Genomic DNA, 20,600 nt, shown 5'->3' on the forward strand with positions numbered 1-20,600 from the left:
ATGTGTTTCTTTAACGTGCGATTACATCGCACAGCCCGCGAACGCCTAGCTCTTCGCCTCCATCGAAAAGCGGCTGCCAAGGTCGGGATTCGATCCCGCGTTGTTTGGCACAGTAGTCGAGTGCCCTAACCACAGCGCCACCCCGGCAAACATTTCTGACCGCAATTAGTTAGCTATTTGTTCTACGGTCATGACATTTGGCTTATATGTTCATTTTGTCCTGCTCTATCTCACAGAATCACTTTTTCTTCTATCTTTATTCTTTCAAGCGCTTGCAGGGTGGATACCTCGTGAGGACGCGAACGTTCTGCGCACATCCATGAGTCTAGAAAGGGTTTGGCCTTGAAGGATATCATTGTTAGCGTTTGATTTAAGCTTTTGCGTGATTTTCAGCGTTAAAAGTGCATTGACTAACTACTGTGTGGCAATTTCGTTACTGCTGGCGCCATGCTTGTCACGAGGGCGGAGAAGTGTTGCCGCTTTCCAGCTTTGGTTTCATTCTGTGGTTATGTATTCTTTAGGCACAAAAAGGAAAATAAATCATCATTTGTATTATGCACTATATTTCTTTTGCCCTATTCCAACTTCAGCGGCATTCCCCCAGGCCGCGTCTGAAAACTGAAATATTCGCGTACTATATAGAATATGCCACCGTCGATAAAAAGTGTTTTCCGTAAAGCTCATTCGATATGATTTTAGTGTCGGTTTATTTCAAGCCGCGCTATATTGCTCCCGGCATACATTGTCTTCAGCAAAGACACGTGATTCGAACTAGGTCAATTTTGATCTAGACCTCGACTTTCTTTGAGCGGAAAAAATCGTGAACCAAACTAGCTAATTTTATCAAAGGGAAGAAATAAATCGTAATCCTTGGGGCCGAAAATTGAAGTTTCTTCAACTGTTTCTTCAGTTTATTGAACACATAAATGCATAAGCATGAGCCTTCGCAAACAGATGGACCAAGAAAGAATAGCTGCCGCCACAGCGAACACGGGTCAGCACTCTGCTGCATGAGCAATGAGTCCCTTAGCGAAAACGACAGTTGGGCAAGCTTAAGTATCTTACACTATGCTCAGAAACCTCACTGTATTGAGCGAATATTGACTTACTTAGGGCCACACTTCCTTCAAAAAACGAGATTACTCTCATCATGCTCAAACATCTTTATTTACCTACATGAGCGAGGTGGGAGCTTGTAAGAATCTGCGGTCAAGGAACTAATATAAGCGGGGCAATGCAAGTTTGTTTTCTGCGCCGAAGTGGTCGCTCCTGACAATGATAGAGAAAACAAAGATAACGGCATTGCGTCACAAAAGTGTGATAGCTGCCCGTGAGGAACACCAATTTCATTTGATCCTTTCGCAAGCTGGCAGAGGGCGGTTCCATTTATTTCGTCCTTTACGTGTTGTGTTCCGTGTTGTCATTTCAACTCAACAAATTGTTTCATAATAAAGATACCTCATAATGCCGTTTTCTCGTTATCTTGTGGTGTCCAGTGGGACGAGCCAACGCCCTAATACTGTAAGATGAAGCAGCGCGCAAGCGAAATTAAGAAGCTAAAAACGAAACATGATTTCAGATTGTGGTTTCACAAACATACGGATACGTAGATGTGAGAGTCTGTTGCAGCTGCTGCCAACGGCACATTGGTTCATGTGCCGCACAGTGATGAAACTAGTTAAATGCAGGTACCGATAAAAACACGAATTGAAAAAGTAGGAAGCGTGTCATCGATTTGCAATACCTTCGGATTGAAAGACAGAGTGTAATGTGTAAAAGCAAACTAAAACTTAAACGAAATTAAAGCCACAGGCGGCACAAAATAATGAAGTGAAAGGAGAAGAACGGGCCACAGATTTCCTGGGCTATTCTGTTCTAATAGATTTTGTGCAGGATGTCAGACTGCTATAGAAAGATATTGAAAATAGCTGAGAAGCGTAAGGCAGTACGAACAAATAAGAAAGAGAATGGACTGCTTTTACCGATCTTGCCAAACTTAAGACGAGAGAAACTTCGGGGAAAAAAAGCTGAATTGAAGAACATAGTAATTCCAGAAACCCTTCCGCCATAAAGGGAAACCAATTTCGACTCAAGTGCAGGGGTTAGAAGTACAAGGTACGAAGCATCGGCTGATGTTGCTTTGCCACTTCTGTTTTCTCGAGCCATGATCTATGGAATTTCACATCTCGAATGGAAGTTTGAGAATCGTTGTTCGCCTTAGAACATTTCGAAACTCCTGATTTGTGGGTTACAATGAAAGATACACAACAGTTTCGGGACATTTTTTTTTTTGTTTACCTTCTTAGTTCAATTTCCAACAAATAGCAAAATATCTGAAGCGGACCTCAGAACAGGCAAAGGAAACTTGTACTTAGTAAAACCCTTTCATAGTACAGCACTAGATGTCCCCTAAAACTGGAAGCCTGGTGTCACGTTTTGTTCACCGATAAGTACATTGCGTCAGTGTGAGTTTAAGATTGCTCTCAGTAAATGAGAGTCTTGATCTAAAACAAAGCACGAGCCGAGTTTAGCATTTTCGGTCTTCCAAGAAGCAGCCAGATTCAGACTGATGAGTGCTAGTTATCGCTACACCTCAGTGGTGCTGTTCGCAAATTATGGCTGCTTATTACTTCTTATTCGTTGAAGTTTAGCTTGTGTATTGGTGTGTTTTCGCTTTTTGTTCCGCAATTCTTTTTATCTATACCCCTTTTCCCGTAGTCCCTCAGTGGTGGAGCTAGTATACTACGGAAAAAAGGGAATTAACTTGATTTCCTCTAAAGGAGTTATTGTATTTCTTTTAATGCGGGAATCAAGCGAATTTCCCTCTCCCGTCATCTATGGTAAATACAGTTTGTGTCTTGGTGGAAGGGCCGCGAGTATTTGGCACAATAATGCCAATATACAAAATGTTATGACATACGCAAAGTGGAGTTAAGGACCCCACTTTTCAAGCATGCCGCCCCAGAGAAGCCAAACTGAGAGCCAGGTGGAAGCCAGTAGGCTTCAGAAAGCCATTGGTCAACCGATGGTAGACAGAGGTTAAATCTTGCACCGTCCTCATACGATGGAGAAGATGAGACTTCTAGGACTGCGCTCTAGTATCGTAATTAGTACACGTGACAGACTAAGGCTCTAAGTACAAGAACTTGTTACTATTGTTTCTAAAACTAAAAATCGAAATTCATTTTCTTCACGTCTTCTGCCTAATCATCAACATCGTCTTAGCGCACAAATGCTGATAAAGGTGCCTCCTGACCTTCGCATAAAAAGAGCCGAAGTTTAATGCGAGTTTTGTGTTACATTTGCCTCCTTGGTCCTACTTTGTTTGTGATGCACGTTCTCTTCCCTGAGCTTTTATCGGCAAGCTGTGCAAAATGTAATGCATAATTAGGAACAACCAGTATTTTAACTAATCCACGTAAGGTTAGTGAAGACAAGAAAAGTCCTGAGACTGCTTTCTGAGCCGGAGCATATACGAACTCACTTGCTTCTTAATTAGTCCACCATTACCATTTCAAGCGAGTGTTTAGTAGAGAAAACCTAGATAGTAATTCTTTCGAAACTGAACATCGAAATGGTATGCGTTGTCAGTACGCTTCCATTATGCAAGTGTCAGAGTTAACCTGAAAAGAAAATAAGAATGTATTTGCTCTGCAAGAGTGGAAAGAATCCCACTTACGGTCCAAGTTATCTGTCATGGATTTGCCTATATGCAAGCCAGCGATGCATAGTGGGACTTCATTTGTGCCCCCCCCCCCTCCCTCCTTCCCTGCTTTTCGCCCGAGGCAATATATTTGTTACAGGGCGTTCGAGGTACTTGTGAATAAATGAAAGAAAATGTAATTCTACCATTACGCTTCCTAGAACTGAACACACCCAGTTATAATTCTTTAATATCTTAATGCTACTGCAATATTTCATTTATCATTACTGACGACACTTCTCATTAATACATTATATGGAAGCTGAAGGTACGGTCTGCTGTTTTCCCTTGCTTGCTGCCTCCCGTTAGCTAATTCCTGCGGCGGCCTATTAATAAACCATGATAAGCACACTCACTTCCTTTCTCTCTGCTCGTACTCTCGTTTCTATTTAGGAAATTGAAAGATTGCAAGCTGCTGCGTTATCTCTCGAGGGCCTGCAGTGAATACGTTTTAGTTTAGATCGTTGCCTGGAGATATAAGCTGCTTGGAATCCTATGCCCACCAGTTGAAAGTATGATACACGAACCAACGCGCCTCTCCTGCCGCAGCTTTGTGTTTACTGCCATTCGATGCATTTGATATGTACTGGAATTATAGACTTAAGCAAATATTAATGTATTATTCTGTCATCGGTTGCGTTCTTCCACTTTATATCCGGGTTTGGCAGTTTGCCGAAGCATTAGGAATGGATATGTAAATTTATTTTTACTATTGACAGTTTAGCTATCTGTTTCCTGCCTGTACACCCTTTCGAAGCTTTGAATTCTTTATTGCCATTCTATATTACGCTTTCCGTCATGCATATAAATAAGGATTCGGTGCTGCTTCTGATAGTGGGAACCCATGCGCCGCTACGCGGGCGGTGTTTCTTCCGCCGCCGCACTCATCAATTGGAGTGACCCCATAATTATGATCAACGTTTTTAGATCCCTTTCAGTTTGAAAGCTGCGGCGCGGGGAGTGTCGCCTTTCCGTTTCCTGCCGCGCGGTGGCGTTCGCCACGCTGTTTGCCCCAAAACGTTGATTTGCCCGACTGGCGCGGCCCTTTGTACCTGCGCTCGCAGTGGTTTTGCACGTGTGCGTGTTTGTGGTGTGTGGTGCCGTGATTATTGCCGCTAGCTTATGTCTACGAAGTGAGTAGCGAACATGTCACGTTGCTTCGTGCCCGGCTGCAAAAGCGGTTATGACTCCCAAACACCTGCTACCGGGAAAAGACATTTTTTTCGGCCGCCCAGTGACCCTGTACATTTCCTAGAATGGCAGCGCATGATTCCCCGACTGGACAGACAGCTTTCGAGCTCTTGCGTTGTATGTGACGTACACTTCCACGACGAGGATGTACTAAAACATTTTGTGCACCAGATTAATGGTGACACCGATGCAAGCAAGCTCACCTGCGTGAACTGATTGAGTCGAGGATGCTCGACTTAACTTCTGAAGTTGACACGCCCGATCACAGTGACAGTGACCACATTTACTCGAAAGGAGAAGTCGATGAAAGCATACTGTACTATTTTTCAGGCTATGTGGTCCACAAATTCTCCAAAACCTCAACTTGCACTTCCTGCATGGAAGATATCAGCTCTCATGTGCCAGTTGTTGGCAAAGACTCATACCTTACAGTGTACAAAAGCTTCAAGCAAGGATGCCTAAAGCATCCCACAAAAAAGATGCTAGAGTTTACTAATATTGTGAACAAAGCAGTTTCGGTTTCCTTGAAAGGAGGTCCAGTTTTTGGGGACATTTTTTGGGATGTGCTTGATGAGCTGGAATTCCAAAACCTTGCCCGGCTTGGTTGTGCAGAACATAAGGCCACTTTTACATGCCAGGTTCTGCATTTCGTCATAGTTACACGCATGCACTTCTATGCGAGACCAGAATCCCCGGCTGGAAAACAGAGAAAAGGTTGCCATTGCAAATAAAAAAGCTTGCCTTCTGTAGCCATTCTCTCTGTGCTTCCAACTCAGTGTGCCTGCATTTAATGCTTGCCTATGCTCACTGAAATTATTATTCTAAAAATTAAAGTGCAAAACGCTGCTCCCGGCTGTGCGATCATTGCAAATAAAAAGCTCGTCTTCTGCAGCTATTCCCTCCGTGTATCCGGCTAAGTGTGTCTGCATTTAATACTTGTGTCCAGTGAAATTGGCATTGTAAAAAACGTGAAAACGCTGCTCGTATGTGCGGTGCTCTGTTGGTAACAGCGCGGAATTTCGTGAATGCGATCTAGAAACGGAACATCGCTGGTTCTCATTTCTTAATGTGTCGTGCATTCTCCCGAATAACTATTGATAGCTTTACTCCAACAAATACTAAAATGTCTAGGATAAACGTCGCAAATGCGATGCGATAAAGCGCGAGGCAAATAAACGATCTTTTTTTTTTTTCGAACAGGCATCAGGCGAAACAGTTTTTTTAACCATGAGACTGAAGTTTTAACGTGACAGCTCCAAAAGCCCAGCAAATTTGAGCTCTACGTGTCCGTTCCCAGTTTTATCGCGGATGAGAACCGGCGAAGGCTGCCACCACACCAACACAGAGCGCGAGCGGTTTCGGGCCGACAGCGACAGCAGCGCCGCGTGGCGAGTGGAAACGGACGGGAGCCGCTTTCTCGGGAGTGACTCGGGGGAGCTTGCAAACTGAAAGGAATCTAAAAACGTTGATTATGATTGCCACCCGACTCAACTTATCTAATGCGAAATTCTCGTACATCGCGCTTCGAATATTCACGCCTTGTGCCAGCTGTGCCCACGTGAGCCTTGAAAACGTAATGTCAGCCGTCGAGATCACTTTCCGCCTGCACTACTAAGCTTGCCTTCCTAATTAAGCCAGCCCATTCCTCTTAGTAACCGTAGGGGTTCTTGCTGTCAGTGTTACATGTCTTGGTTACGCTTACTTTTTCTACTCAAGTTTCTAGAATTTCATAAACTCGGTTGAGTTCCTGACCCTCTTGACCTAGAATATATATCAACAAAGCTATGAAAACTTCGGTAAACCTACGTAAATCATTTGAAACAGAAAACTATGTTGAATCAGAACACTATGCAGAAGATTTTAATTTATTCTTGCTTTGTCACCAACAGTTTACATGCCATCATCATTGTTAGAGCTTATCGCTCCAGAGCCAATTTTCAGAACGAACCCACTGTATCTGTTACTACCTACAGGAATAATTAGGGTTGATTTAGATATTAAATTCTTAAAAAGTACATCATGCACTGCGAAAATGTCGGGAAAATAAGGTTTAATGTTTGGCTCGGCTAATTTGGAATTAAATCTTCGATTCCTTCGATGATGCCCCATGAAAAACCTCTCTACTGTGTGCTGAATACATGTTTTCAATTATGCTTTATTCATTTGAGTAAATTTAAAACTGGCCAAAATTCTGCGTTAACCTGGCATGAAAGCATTCACGGCATTTCATGGAGTTCTTCGAGGAGAGTCTCATTACCACTGCTGAACAAAATTTTTTGCCAAAACAATAGCCATGCCAGCATACGAACGCTTATCGTTCCGATACCCCAGCGCCATTCGGTACTGGAACAAGTGCAACGTTGCCAGGCTTCGCTTTATGTGGCATGCCAGACCTACATGAGGAAACCATCCCCGGTGGACGCTTAGGCGTTTGTCACCGAGTATCAATTTTCTGCCACGCTATTGTCACATTATAACCAAGAAGGATATAAAACATTAGTCTTGATTTAACTTTGGGTAACCATCTTTAATTGCGATAGCAACGACGGAAGCTTCTTTTGCCTGCTACATTGATCTCCTATCACACCCTATCAGTGTAAGGTGCTACATTATTGGGTACACTTAAGCTCATCCTTTAAGAGTATGACGCGAGAGCACAAGCTGCCAGCCCACATATAAATGAGAAGGGTTCAACGCTGCTGAACCGAATAGGAGCGAAAGAATTAGCTGCCGGTGACCGAGCGTTCTTCTTCTATTTTCCCCTCTTCTTCTTCTGCTTCTTCTTCTTCGTCTTCTTCGTCTTCTTCATCTTCGTCATTTTCGTCCTCGTCTGCGTCTTCTTCGTCTCCTTCTTCTTCTTCATCTTCGTCTTCTTCGCGGCTGTTCAAGGTCAAACGTTGCCCTTCCCGGGATGGCGGGATGGGCAGAAAGAAGCCTGGCACAGTATTGTTATCGCAATAAAAAAGCTGCTGGAGTGGAAGTCAATGGGCTAGGGTGAATCCTGCGGCGACCATCTTGGGGCGGGCAAAAAGTAGCTAGCTAAGCGCTTGCGATCTCTGTTCGCCAGCGTTGCCAGCTGACAAGTGCTTAAAGGATTTTTAAGTTGTGCTGCAATGCTGTGAGTTATCAGGTGAGCCTTACTGGACGTCTGCAAATCGATTTGAATCATCAGCAGTTTTAAAGATATCGACGATATTCGAGTACTGGGTTTTTTACTTCGCTCTACTCAGTACAAACGTCGCAGACCAACATCAATTTCAGACCTTTGAGTGAAGCCGTAGCAACGTTAGTATTACATAGTTGCTTAGCTTATGTCTAGCATAAAACGCTGCATTAATTGCAAGGCTTAATTAAACATGGTGTATTATTTACTGCTTATGAACTTTGGATTTTATGCGACATCATCGAGTCATATGCCGTTAGATAGCATATGTCGATCCTAATTAATTACCACTAACTAGAAATTTATATATAATTATTACTATACACGTTACAGCTACAAGTCGTATATAGTTGGATAGCTTAAGCCGAGTAGAACAGAACTGAACTAGCTGTACGTCTTTATTACCACGACTTTTCTGTATTACTTATGCCTCGCGTGGAAAAATTAGCTATCTTCTGCTTGACCTTTGCGTTGTTTAGCGTATTTGGATTTTATTCGCTGAGACCATTTCAGCAATATGTGGCTACGTTGTAGCATATTGTTCAATTTTAATCATGATTACTAATCATCAGCAGTTAGTGCCTTAGTGTATTGCAATAATAATAGTTTAGTACAACTTTACTCAATACAAGCTAGGCCGCGATATATGACTTGAAAATATAGCATACATTTCAGGTTTAATCCCAATTGAATAATTAGCGGTAATTATTTCAGATGTGCAGTTAGTCCAGTGAAATTGCACTCGGCATAAGCTGCCCAACGATATACGACTTGAAGCAAAAGCATGTATTTTATTATTTATTTACTATAATCGTATTAGCAGTATTAATTAGAACATAAATAAGCCCAATGCAATTTTAATCGACATATGCTATCTTATTACATATGAATCAATGATGCCGATTAAAATTCAAGGTTTAATAGCAGTAAATAATTCACCGTGACTAATTAGGACTCGCAGATAATGCAGTGCTGTTATAGTCGACATAAGCTAAGCAACTATGTAATACTAAGTTTGCTACAGCTTTGCTCAAAGGTGTGAAATTGATGTTGACCTGCGAATTTTGCGCTGAGTAGAGCGAAAAAAAAAACAGTACTCCGATGTCGCAGATATCTTTAAAAAAATTTACAAGAGTTCAACGCTGCTGAACCAAATTAATATTGAGCGAAAAAGCCTTAGCAGCGGGTGACCGAGCGTTCTTCTCTTTTTCTTCTTCCTCAGCCCACATAAGCCCCATTTTAATCAAGCCGTATGAACGTGCCTTAGTGGCCTGTAGGGGCAACGGGAATGCCGGGGTCCTGATTCTGACATAACCGTCTTATGTGAAACGAAAAACCCAAGTTGGCGGCTTCTGACAACTGAGCCGCGACTCCGACCGCGCCACGCCAACCGCTTGAGTTGGGAGCCCATCTCTCACTTTTATGTCACGTGGGGTGTGACGTCACAGAATCACGTGAGTAAGACGTGATTATTGCCGCGCTACGCCTACCGCATGAGTTGGTAGCCCAGCTTTCACTCTTATGTCACGTGTTGTGTGACGTCACAATGTCACCTGCATAGGTAAGACGTACGTGGCTACTGCCGCGCTACGCTGAAGGCTCTAAATCTGAGTAGTATTGTTTTCGCATTGAAACCCTGGCAGTTAAAATCGACGTCCGGTATGACTCACCTGATAGCAACAGCATTGCATCAGAACTTAAAAATCCTATAAGCTCTTGAAACACACTGGCAACACCAGCGAACAACACTCCCAAGCGCTTGGCAGACCACTTCTTGCCTGAGAGAGAGAGGAAACTTTATTTCAAAAAGAAAAACAAAAAATGGGGTGGGGCAGTGAGTGACGTATTCATTTCAAGACCCCAGTGGCCTGGGCGGCCGCTCTTGCCTGAGTTACCAGCCTACGCTGGGTCTCTAGATCAGAGCATAGCAGAGCGGCCTCCCACTGCGCCTCCGAATGGTGCATGCTTATGTGTGCAGGTTTGGCGCCTGTGCACCCCCATGTGACGTTGTAGGCGGTGGGTGGTCATTGCACCAAGGACATATGTCGGTGTAGTGTTCAGAAAAAATTGTGCTGCATTGATGTAGGTTAGAGTAAGTGTTGGTTTGGAGCTGTCTCTATTCCCGCGTTTCCTGTACATTTAGTCCCTTGTGTAGAGGGGAATAAATCCTACGTTGTTCTCGTAGGTACTTAAGTCGCGACTTCTTGCACTCATCAAGATGGCTGCCGCAAGCTTCACCCCAGCCCATTGGCCGGTATTTGGGACTTCAACTACAGCAGTTTTTTGATATACTCCTTTATTATGACCACTGAACCAGCGCTGTCTATGTACCTGTTCCTTATTTCCGGCCATGACGGTAGCCCAGGTTTTCGCAGACTTCGTGTCTCATCACCACCAAACAGCATTCCGCCTTGGGCTAAGCGCCCATCACGTGCTCCTAATGCTGCGGCATCAGGCTTTTAACGGGCACTCGTTGCTGCAACCAAGAACCGAGGTTGCCGTAGATGTCCTCAAGGCATATGACTGTACCCCCATACAGCCATCATGGATAGCCCCAAGTTGGCTGGAATGTGTGGATGTCTACTCACGTTCATTAAAAGCTTTCTTGCCCACCGAACGCACCGAATTAAAGTAGATGTCCAGGTTAGCAATCCAAGGCCGAACTGTACCCGCGTACTACAAGGTTATTTCACCCACATTATTCCATCTTTTAATGGCGATACTTCCGCCGCTCATTGCTGCCATTCATTCCTTTCATTATGCCTTGTATGCAGACGACATCTCCATCGGGGTAACGACAGGCCTTGGGGGGGAACAAGAGCAGACTCTCCAACAAAGACTAGATACTATCGGAGATTTCCTAACCACAGTGGGCTTGTCTGCATCGCCGGAGAAGACTGAATACGTTGTAATTCCTAATTGTCCACACATGAAGGCAGAATCAGTCCGAAGATTATATATATTTATGCATGTCCTGCCAACTTCTTTGATGCCAATTTACTATACAAATTCTAGGCGCGTATTTTGACAGACAGAAAGGGCACAACATTGGTCATAAAGTAAGGTCACAATGCAAGACACGTGCACGCCTCATTAGCAGAGTTACATTATACCGGTGGGGTACAAAGGAGAAGGAGACCCACCAGCTAATTACAGCCCTTCTCAACTCTCGAATCATGTATGCATACTATTTACACATCATCACAAGAAGGCAGTCTGAAAACCTTCAAATGCTCAACCGAGGAGCCACCCGCATTGTCGGGGGTCTGCCAAAGTACACACCCCTCAAAGAGCTGTACGCGCACAGCGGCATCAACGTGCTCGTAGAGATTGCCGAACAGGCAAATCTTGCCCAAAGGGGTCGGCCAAGCTGTACCCCAGCTGGCCAGTACATCTTAGAGGAACTTCGTATTGCTCCAAACAAAGAAGTTCATCCTTCAAATGATTATGCGTATCCGACTTGGGCCCCGCCAGTTTCGTTGACAGATGGCAGGCCATTGCCACGAAATATGACTCCTCGCTGTGGCAGCTCGGAGCGGCACAAGCGTTTCGCTGAGGCGCATAGCCGCAGGGTTGCTAACAAGCCAACGCCTACTACCGCAATAAAAGTATATACTGATATTGTAGACAAAATACTTCCCACAACCATTGCCAATAAGAGCGACAATGGTGTTCCCAAGTATATCCGGACGGTGGAGTAGGTCAATGTCACCCATCGTGTGGTGAATGCATCCACACGGCCCATCGTCGATGACGCCGACATTGGGGAAGTAGAGCTCGCAGCCCTTTAAAAAGCAGTGGGCCCTAGAAACCTTTCCAAAATATTATTCCAAGCACAGGCTTTATCTCTTCATCGACTTGTCTCAAGCATCTGAAATCTACAGACGAGTAGTCTCGAGTCCGTCAACATACCCTGAAATACCCGGTGATTTATTAGAAACATTTGACGGCCTCAATCTCAAGCTAAACATTACATCGACGGTTCCCTGCGTGTCTGCATACACAGACATTGAAGGAAACGAGTGGGCCAACAGCGAGGCGCGAGCAGCATCACGCAAAATATGAACCGCTTCGAAAGCACTTTCCACTATAGCAGGTACTAAAGCCTGCCCGCTGGAACCCTCACCCTTCCATGTAATCGCGAGGAAGCGACGGTGCAAGCCCTTTGAGCACCTCCGCAATGGAGGAGAGAAACGCACCGGGGAACAGCCGCGCCTCATTCCCCCTATGCGGGAGGAGTCATCGAGGGCCACGTAGACATTAGTCCTCAGCCTCGAAACTAATTTACTACGTTATTCCGGTCATTGAGACAAAATTCATTTCACAAAGACCCCGACGAAGGAACGTGCCGTCACTGCGGAAGTCCAGCGGCCGCTGCCCATATAACATGAAACTGTCAAGCGTAATCTGACATTTGAATCCAGGCTCTCGCCGATATTCCAACTTGCATTTGCCCGGCCAGCTATATCGACTACGTCCTTTCGCTGTCTCTCGACAACGCGGCAGTCGCCATGCTCTGGGCAAAGCTTGGAGAATTTGTTGACTTAGGCCCTAAGCCAAGCTTTACCTCAAATGTCGCTGGCAATCGAACCAGCACCCTCCCTGGCCGCCGTGATTGTGGTGGGGCAAGATGCCCGCACAGATGCCAGCAGCTAAAGTGCTTTACAGGGCTGTCAATAAACGTATTTCCATCACTCACCGAAAGCGCAAAGCTTTAAGACAACCGCCTGCATAGCTATATTTTTTTTATTAAACGGAAGGCTTCTTTCCTCTGGGAGCAAACGCTTGCAGCTTTTGTTCCTTAACGACAGCAATAACAAACATTTCACGCACACTTACTGCAGCTCTTCGAGCGTATTCAACTTACAAACATTAAGCCTAAAGCAGACGAACTGTTTTATTAAAATTTAATGTGTAAAACGACTGAAACTTGAATATCATAATACATATTGACTCATTGGTCAGTACATAAAACATTGCAGTATTTTACTTTCTATTCAATAATATATCTGCTTTAAATAAAATCAATATCTCTAAGCTTTTCAGGCATAAAAAAAAATACTCCGTCATAAGATAGCGGCAATGAGGACAGCATATAGCGAAAAGGTACGACTACGTGATCATAAACATGATTTCTAGATTTAAGCTGTACTTGTCTACTGTAGTCATGGTGAAATTGCGCAACAAACACGACACAAAAGTAAGAGGGACACGTAGCACGGGACGAGCGCAAACTACCAACTCTTTATTGAAGGAAAAAGGGAACAAATTTATACTCTCGGCCACTCAAGCGTTCATAGCTCAATCGCTTTCCAGCCCTCCGCCATCAGAATTCATGAATGACATGGCACAGCACGTATGACTAAACACCTTAAAACAAGGTTAACTAAATATAACTGATAAGAACCTTAGCAAACGCAGTCAGTCAATCGTAGCAAGGCAGAGTCAAGTACTCGAAGCAAAAGCAGTCAAAGGAAACAGAGTCAGGTATGTGAAGCAAAGGCAGTCAATCGGTCGTAGCAAAAGCAGTCATGTATGCGAAGCAAAGAAGTCAAAAACAAACAAACAAACAAAAACTTAACAGCAAGAACGAACAGGGCAAAAGTTAACGAACAACCTGTATCAATAGCAGTCAGTCACTTGTAGCAAAGGCCGTTTCATCTATGCGAAGCAAGGCAGTCAAAATCTAAAACGTTAGACAATGTAAAATAAAACTGATTACATTATCACCTAAGACAGGTCGTCAAAGCAAGTACAATCAGTTGGCCCTGGGCCTCGCGAATGAAAACCAACTAGCCCGCCAACAGCTCCTGTTAAGCTGTACTTACACTCACAACAAAGGTGATGAAGGCCATAAGCATAAAATATTCATGATTTAGATGAAACACTGTGATTTTAGTCATTACACGCCTGCCTTACCTCATTACAATTTCCACAAGAAGGGATACATTCCATTCAGAGCAAAAATGCAGTAGAAAGAGTTGCAAGCTAGAAACTATAAGGGAAAGTTTTCCCCTATAGCGTTTACATTAGAGAGAAATGAATTGCCGCATATTAGTTCACTGTGCTTTGCAGAAAAACGGGTCGAGCTTTGTGCCCTTTTTCAATTGATGTTTTTGACTGCGACTGAGGAGCAGAGATATGGGATCGCTGGGCGATGCGCCAGCTGGAACACAGCTGTTGCCGCCACAGGGCCATGAATGGAGAGGAAAGGCTAGTATCCTGTCAACTCGCCTAACGATCTTCTACTCTCGGCGCACAGACGCACGCACGAAACCAAATACAAAAGGAACTCACTCTTCGGTGGCCAGACAATCGTATGTACTAAAGAAAAGACACTATGTGTGACATTCTGTTCTCCTTTACCTCTTGCTTGCAGCGTCTGTTTTACATATAAATACTGGCAAAAGCTCCGGCATTGTTCGTGCCTCGGTGCCGTCCCAGTCAAATATTTCCTTCCTTTCTCGATCTCCCGATGTGCACCTGCTCATCCGCCTCTGACGCCTCGCTTATTCTCATTCTCCTCACTTCTCTCTTTCTCCCACCCTGTCTTGAAACCCCAGTCCTCCACTAAGCCTTACTCTCCCCTGCACCCATTGTCCCGGATGTCCCTTTTCTCCATTTGGCCTTATTTCTTTTTTATCCTCCTTATTTCCGGCACGACCTCGACTACAGCAGAACGCGCGCGCCTTTTTCCCCGGGCCACGATTTTCCCATTCGATCCAGCCGCCTGCTCGTTTCTCTCATCCTCGCGTGAGATTCCGATGTCATCCGAGCAACATTTCCCGCCGCACGCGACGCCCCACCGTGGCAGAAGAAAGTGAGAACAGTAGGAGTATACGACAAGTGCTCCCTTTCGACCTTCCCACTTTCGAGTCACACCGCCTGAAAACACAGGTTCTGTGCTGCACTTAATGCGGAGTGTCTTCGCCGCCCCAACAGTCAACGCGACTCGAGAAAGGCTGCAGGGAGGTGAGGAAAGAGTGGGGTAGTAGCGGCCGCGTTGGCCGTGGCGATGGGTGGGGACAGAGCAGCAAGTGCGCAGTGCCCTTCTAAGTGTACCTTCCCACTGCCATCCCCGGTGCCATCCAGCACGGTCCCTCGTCGACGATCTCGTGTCCCGGCGGTGCTTTTTTCCGGCTGCTTCTTCTCGTCACGGTGACGGTGTCGCCGCATAAGCCCTTCCACACCCTGATATGCCCTCCACCTTCCCTATCATCCTCATTTCCTACCCTTCATCTCGTGCGTGCAATGCGGAAATAATTTAGCCCAGTTCTCCCAAGCCCGTATCTCAGCGTTTCCTCGTTTCCCGCTTTTCCATTTCTTTACAGGACCCAATTCATCGTTCTTTCTTGCTTCTTGTATCCGTTCGTCGTTTTATTCGACGGAGTCACATCAGCTACAATGGCGCCTCCTTTAGGCTTTATAATATTGACGAAAAAAAGATAACAGCTTTTCTGCTCCTTTATACTGCACCATTTTTTTTATCGTTCTAACGAACGTCAGCAGCTGTTACAGATTATTATAATATTTTCGTGAAGTAAGAACATAGATATTATTAAATTTAGTGGCCTCATGGGCTGTTATTAAGATTGTTCCCTGTATAGAACACAAACTGGTTACGAGTCCGTCTTGATCTTGTCAGAATAGCTTCACCTTCCGAAAGGTTTCTATGAGAAGATTGCACATGATATACTATGCAATTTTAAATATCACTTCTACGGGTCCTTCTTTACCCAACTTTACCTGGTCTGATCACGTAGAAAGTGTGCGTGCCAAAGCAGCCTGGTCTATTGGCATAATTTTAGCGATTTCCGCATATTCTGCCCATCTGCTTCAAGAAACCGCTGTATTTTCGCACTTGCAAACTCATATTCTAATTACAGCTAATTAGTCTGTGGTATTTGGGGTTGAAATGACATGGACATATCGTTGGTGCATCAACGTAGAGTTTTTAGATTATTTGCACCCCCAGAACCTGTATCAACATAAGAAACCTAACCGAACAGCTTGCTATATACCACTTGTTAGACAGTCCTACGCTCTTAAACTATGACTTTTAGTTTCCACAAAATAGCAGAAAACTGCAAGAATGTTAAACAAAATTACCTTAGCAGAGACACTACTAATGTTTTGTATCACACCTCAGTTAAACAACAAAACGTCCTCGTACCAACTATGGAAAGAAAGCAGTGGATTATCACATTATGCTGGTCGGTAATGCCAACCCTGAACTCATGATATGCGCAGGAAACTAAAACAGCTCGTAAATTTAATCGTGAAAATTCGCCCTTTATATCACTTTACGCTTATTGTGTACTACGTGCATTTTCCTATTTTTTTAATTACTTGTTATTTCTCCTTTTCCAAAAAGCATTTCTGTTTAATGTCTTCACAATTTAGTTCGTGCTTGTTGCTAGCCTATTACAGCTATGAATTGAGAAATGTATTTGATTTTTATATACATTTAGTTCGCAAGTATATTTGCAGATTGTTGTTGTTTTTGTTCGTGAAAGTGATGGCGTCGCCACTGTCGCGTATTCATTGCCCCCGGAGTTCTGGACTCTGCAGGGGGACATGCTCACTCCTTTGGGCATGCCTCAAGGTCACACATTCTGTATTCCCTCAATTCTGCAATAACAAAAAAAAAGATATATGGTTAAGGATGCTCATCATATCCGAACAAGTGACCGAACAAGTAGTCGGTGGTATAGGTGGCCGAACCAGTGGTCGCAAAAGGACGCTACTTCGTCACTTCGTGCTCAACACGTTGGGCACCCGAAAACGTTTCAGTGTTGAACCAGTTTGAGGCAGAGTCGTTAAGCATTGCAAAGCATCACTGATAAAGGGGTTGAATCAAGGGTCGCCAATCATTCCAAGCATCAGTGTTGCATGATTGAAAAAAGATTGCCAAACATGAAAAACAACCTTAAGCTAAGTTGTCATCGCACCAGGTGACCACCAACCAAAACCACCAGGTGAAGGTGCCACTATAATGATAAAGGTCTTCAGTGGAGCACTTGCAGAGATGGTTGCATTTTGCCTTCCTGCACAAGGTTAGACTTCGATTTTCAGGGCAATGTTTTCAGCCCTTGCTGCATTCCTGTAGTTTGTTAACATGTATTTAATAGAGTATATAGGAGAGACCTTCGCCCTTCAGTGATAGTCAGGCTGTTGATATTGATTTTGAGGTATCATCGCTGTAAATTATGCTGACATACTTGGCATGAGATGCTGTAGGTAAACAGACCGGAGGGAAGGGCAAATGACGTATTATGTTCCGACGCAGGTCCATGGAAATATATCCCAGACGTATTGTAACCTGAGAGGGCTGGGCTGGGCATTACGCCAACGCAACTGTATGAAATATAAACAACATCCGACGAATATAAGGCAATATTTTAAGCTGTATCGGCATCCTTCACCAACGAGACGGTTGCTAGAGCCAATAAGTACTTTCTTCTGGTCGAGTTGGTTCATATTAGTAAAAAGGAATAAACGCGAAAAAAGTTGAGGTATAAAGAGACATGACAGCAGGGACCAGACGTCTCTCCCTCAATTTTTTGCGCAAGTTTATTCCTTTTTGCTAGTCTCAATCCTAGAACCTAGCGAGAAATCGCTATCACTGTTTTACCCTTTTAACTCAATAGCGTTAAAGGCATTGTTCATTGACGATCCGGCATTGGCGGGGGTCCGCCGACGCTGCCTTAGGCAGCGAGAAATCTAGAGCATGGCGCTAGCAAGCGCGAGCTGCCAGCTGACATGGCCAAGCACTTACTAGAGGTCGGGTTGCCTGGTATTGCGTTTGCCAGGAGCTGGCAGCAAGGATCTTTTCTTTCATAGATGAAGGCAATATCAGAATCAGCCTGCCAGGACCTTTGCAGTCACGTGACCCCTTGACCACGCACGCACGTTCAAATTGTCACGTATTTCCAAAAGAAAGTCACACAATCCTAAGAGAGGAACAGTTCAATATACCTGGATTGAGGCAAGCACAGCCAACAAGCGCGGCCGCAGGGCGCTAGCACGAGTCCGACATCATCGTCTTTTTTTCGAGAGCCGTGCGCCGCCTGGCAACGCTAGGTGGCATTATTCCCCTTCCGAAAAAAAAGAACATGGCAGTGGTGCAACCAGCATGGCAGGGACGCTACATTTCAAAAACAAAAAAAAAAAAACAAAAGGAGAAAAATGGGCCACTCACAACGGAGGCCGGTGACACCATTACCGCGTATAATACCGTTTAAGCCGCACAACGTGCACATTATCAGAGCTTGGCTTCCGAAGACGTCGCCATTGCGTGGAACCGGTCGCAACACTTTGTAGGGGCTGAAGTAACGGCAAAGTAGCTTCTCGGACACGCCCTGGAGACGGACAGGTGTCCACACCAAAGCTTGATCCCCGGCATTGTAGTCGACCTGTCAGTGGCGAAGGTTGTAGCTTTTGGCCAGTGTTCAAGCAGGCCAACTGACGGGCTTCTTGAGCGCGTTGGGCCATCTCTTCGGTATCTGGTGAGAGCTGACCAAAATACTTTGTTGGGCGAGTTGTTCTGTAGCTTTCTTCTATCTTGTGTCTTCCGGTTTGCGCTGTTTTTATTAGAGCGTGTAGTCCTCAACGGGGCATGGCAGCACGGCATCAAGCACGGTCTGGACTTCACGTTCATACACGAGGCGAAACGGACTGAAGCGCATAGTTTCCTGGAGGGCCGTGTTGTACGCAAATGGTATGTACGGTAGCACCTCATCCCAGATCTTGTGTCGGACATCCACATACATTGAGAGCATGTTTGCAATGATCATGTTTAATCATTCAGTTAGTCCGTTGCTCTGTGGATGGTACGCTGTGGTCTTGCGGTGACCAGTGCAGCTCAGCTGAAATATCTGGACTTCGATGCTTGCTGGTAGCCTATGCTGTCGCGTCAGACACTTAAAGGTGGAGCCTAATTGTCCCCCATAATTGCTCAATAAATGTGGCTTTACCAGACTTTTCCCACAAGCATAACAGACATGAAAGCAGTCCAAAGGCTTCTCTTTCTTTCACTGCACCACTCGTTCTTTTTCAATGTCCATATGTATTCCTTGATACCTGTTTCTACTCGTTTGTCTGTGTACCATATCTGTATAAAGAGGTCGTCAGTAAGTAGACAGTCATTTAGTTATTATTTTATTTATTTATAACATACTGCTAGCTTCCCCTGGCGGCTTTTGCAAGATAAAAGCGTTAGTTTACCTTCCATTGCACTCCTCCAATGCGTCATGCTTTGTACATTTTCTTTTTTGGTGTTTGTGTGGAAATTTTGGTTTCCTTCTGCAATAGTTTCAATTTCTTGCTCCCGCTCGCTGCGTTAATCTTTCAAGTATTTTACTTATGGGTCGTCTTGCCATTACCAGAGTCCTTGCAGCTCGTATCATATATGGACCACTTTTGATGGCCCCCACGTGCACGTAATTGTGTTTTTGTTTGCCAGAGGTCATGGTTCAATTTCCGGTTAATCATCTTTTCTTAGTTGATTGTAAGATCACATGTGTCATCTGGTTGTAAAAGACCAATGTTTTAAACAAAATTTCACTGCACGTACCGCCCTGTGTCGTCACCTCTCGATGTCCTGTATCTGCTGCGGTTTTCAATTTTTAAAGGTTTGGTTTGGTTTTGTGGGGTTTAATGTGCCAAAGTGACTAAGGCTATGAGAGACGCCGTAGTGGAGGACTCCGGAAATTTCGGCCACCTGGGGTTCTTTAACATGCACTGACATCGCACAGTACACGGACGCCACTCCATTTCGCCTCCATCGAAACGCAACCGCTGAGGTTGGGTTCGAACCCGGGTACTCTCGGCACAGTAGTCGGGCGTCTTACCACTGCCCCACCCCGGCGGGGCTACGTTTCATGATAGTGTTGGCCGGTTATAAAGTGACAACATTTGGCAGCTTCCTTATTTGCTGGGCCATAGACAAGATCAAGCGTTGAGCAAATATTAAAACTAAGACTTCACCTTCTGCCCCCTTTCTGGTGGGCGTTTACTGCAATTTCACTGTCACCTTTTCTCCCTATCACCGTATCCCCTTTGCGTAATCAGCATATATCTCTACGCACTCCATTCACTGGACTATAAACAATATCCGTGACAAGCCAAATTCGAGACCAAAAAATTATCCGGTAACAGTAATAATACCCTCAGTGACAACCTAGCTTAATGCTGATTTCCATTAGAGTCCGTACAAATGGAGGAGTGCATTTGTCGAAGTCGTTCATAAGACATATATGAAGAAAGGAGCATAAATGAAGAAAGAAGCTGTGCCCCGCCGGTGTGGTGCAGCAGTAAGACGGCCGACTACTGTTCGGAATACCCGGGTTCGAACCTGACCTCGGCGGCTGAGTTTCAATGGAGGCGAAATGAAGAGGCGTCCGTGTACTGTGCGATATCAGCGCGCGTTAAAGATCCCCAGATGATCGAAATTACTACGGCTCCTCTTTCCCTCTTTCCACTTTCATTCCCACCTTCCTCCCTTCCCTTACGGCGCGGTTCAGGTGTCCAGAGACACAAGTG

Source organism: Amblyomma maculatum, chromosome 1, assembly GCF_055883805.1.
Source record: "Amblyomma maculatum isolate TAMU_Amacu chromosome 1, ASM5588380v1, whole genome shotgun sequence".
Taxonomy (NCBI): domain Eukaryota; kingdom Metazoa; phylum Arthropoda; class Arachnida; order Ixodida; family Ixodidae; genus Amblyomma; species Amblyomma maculatum.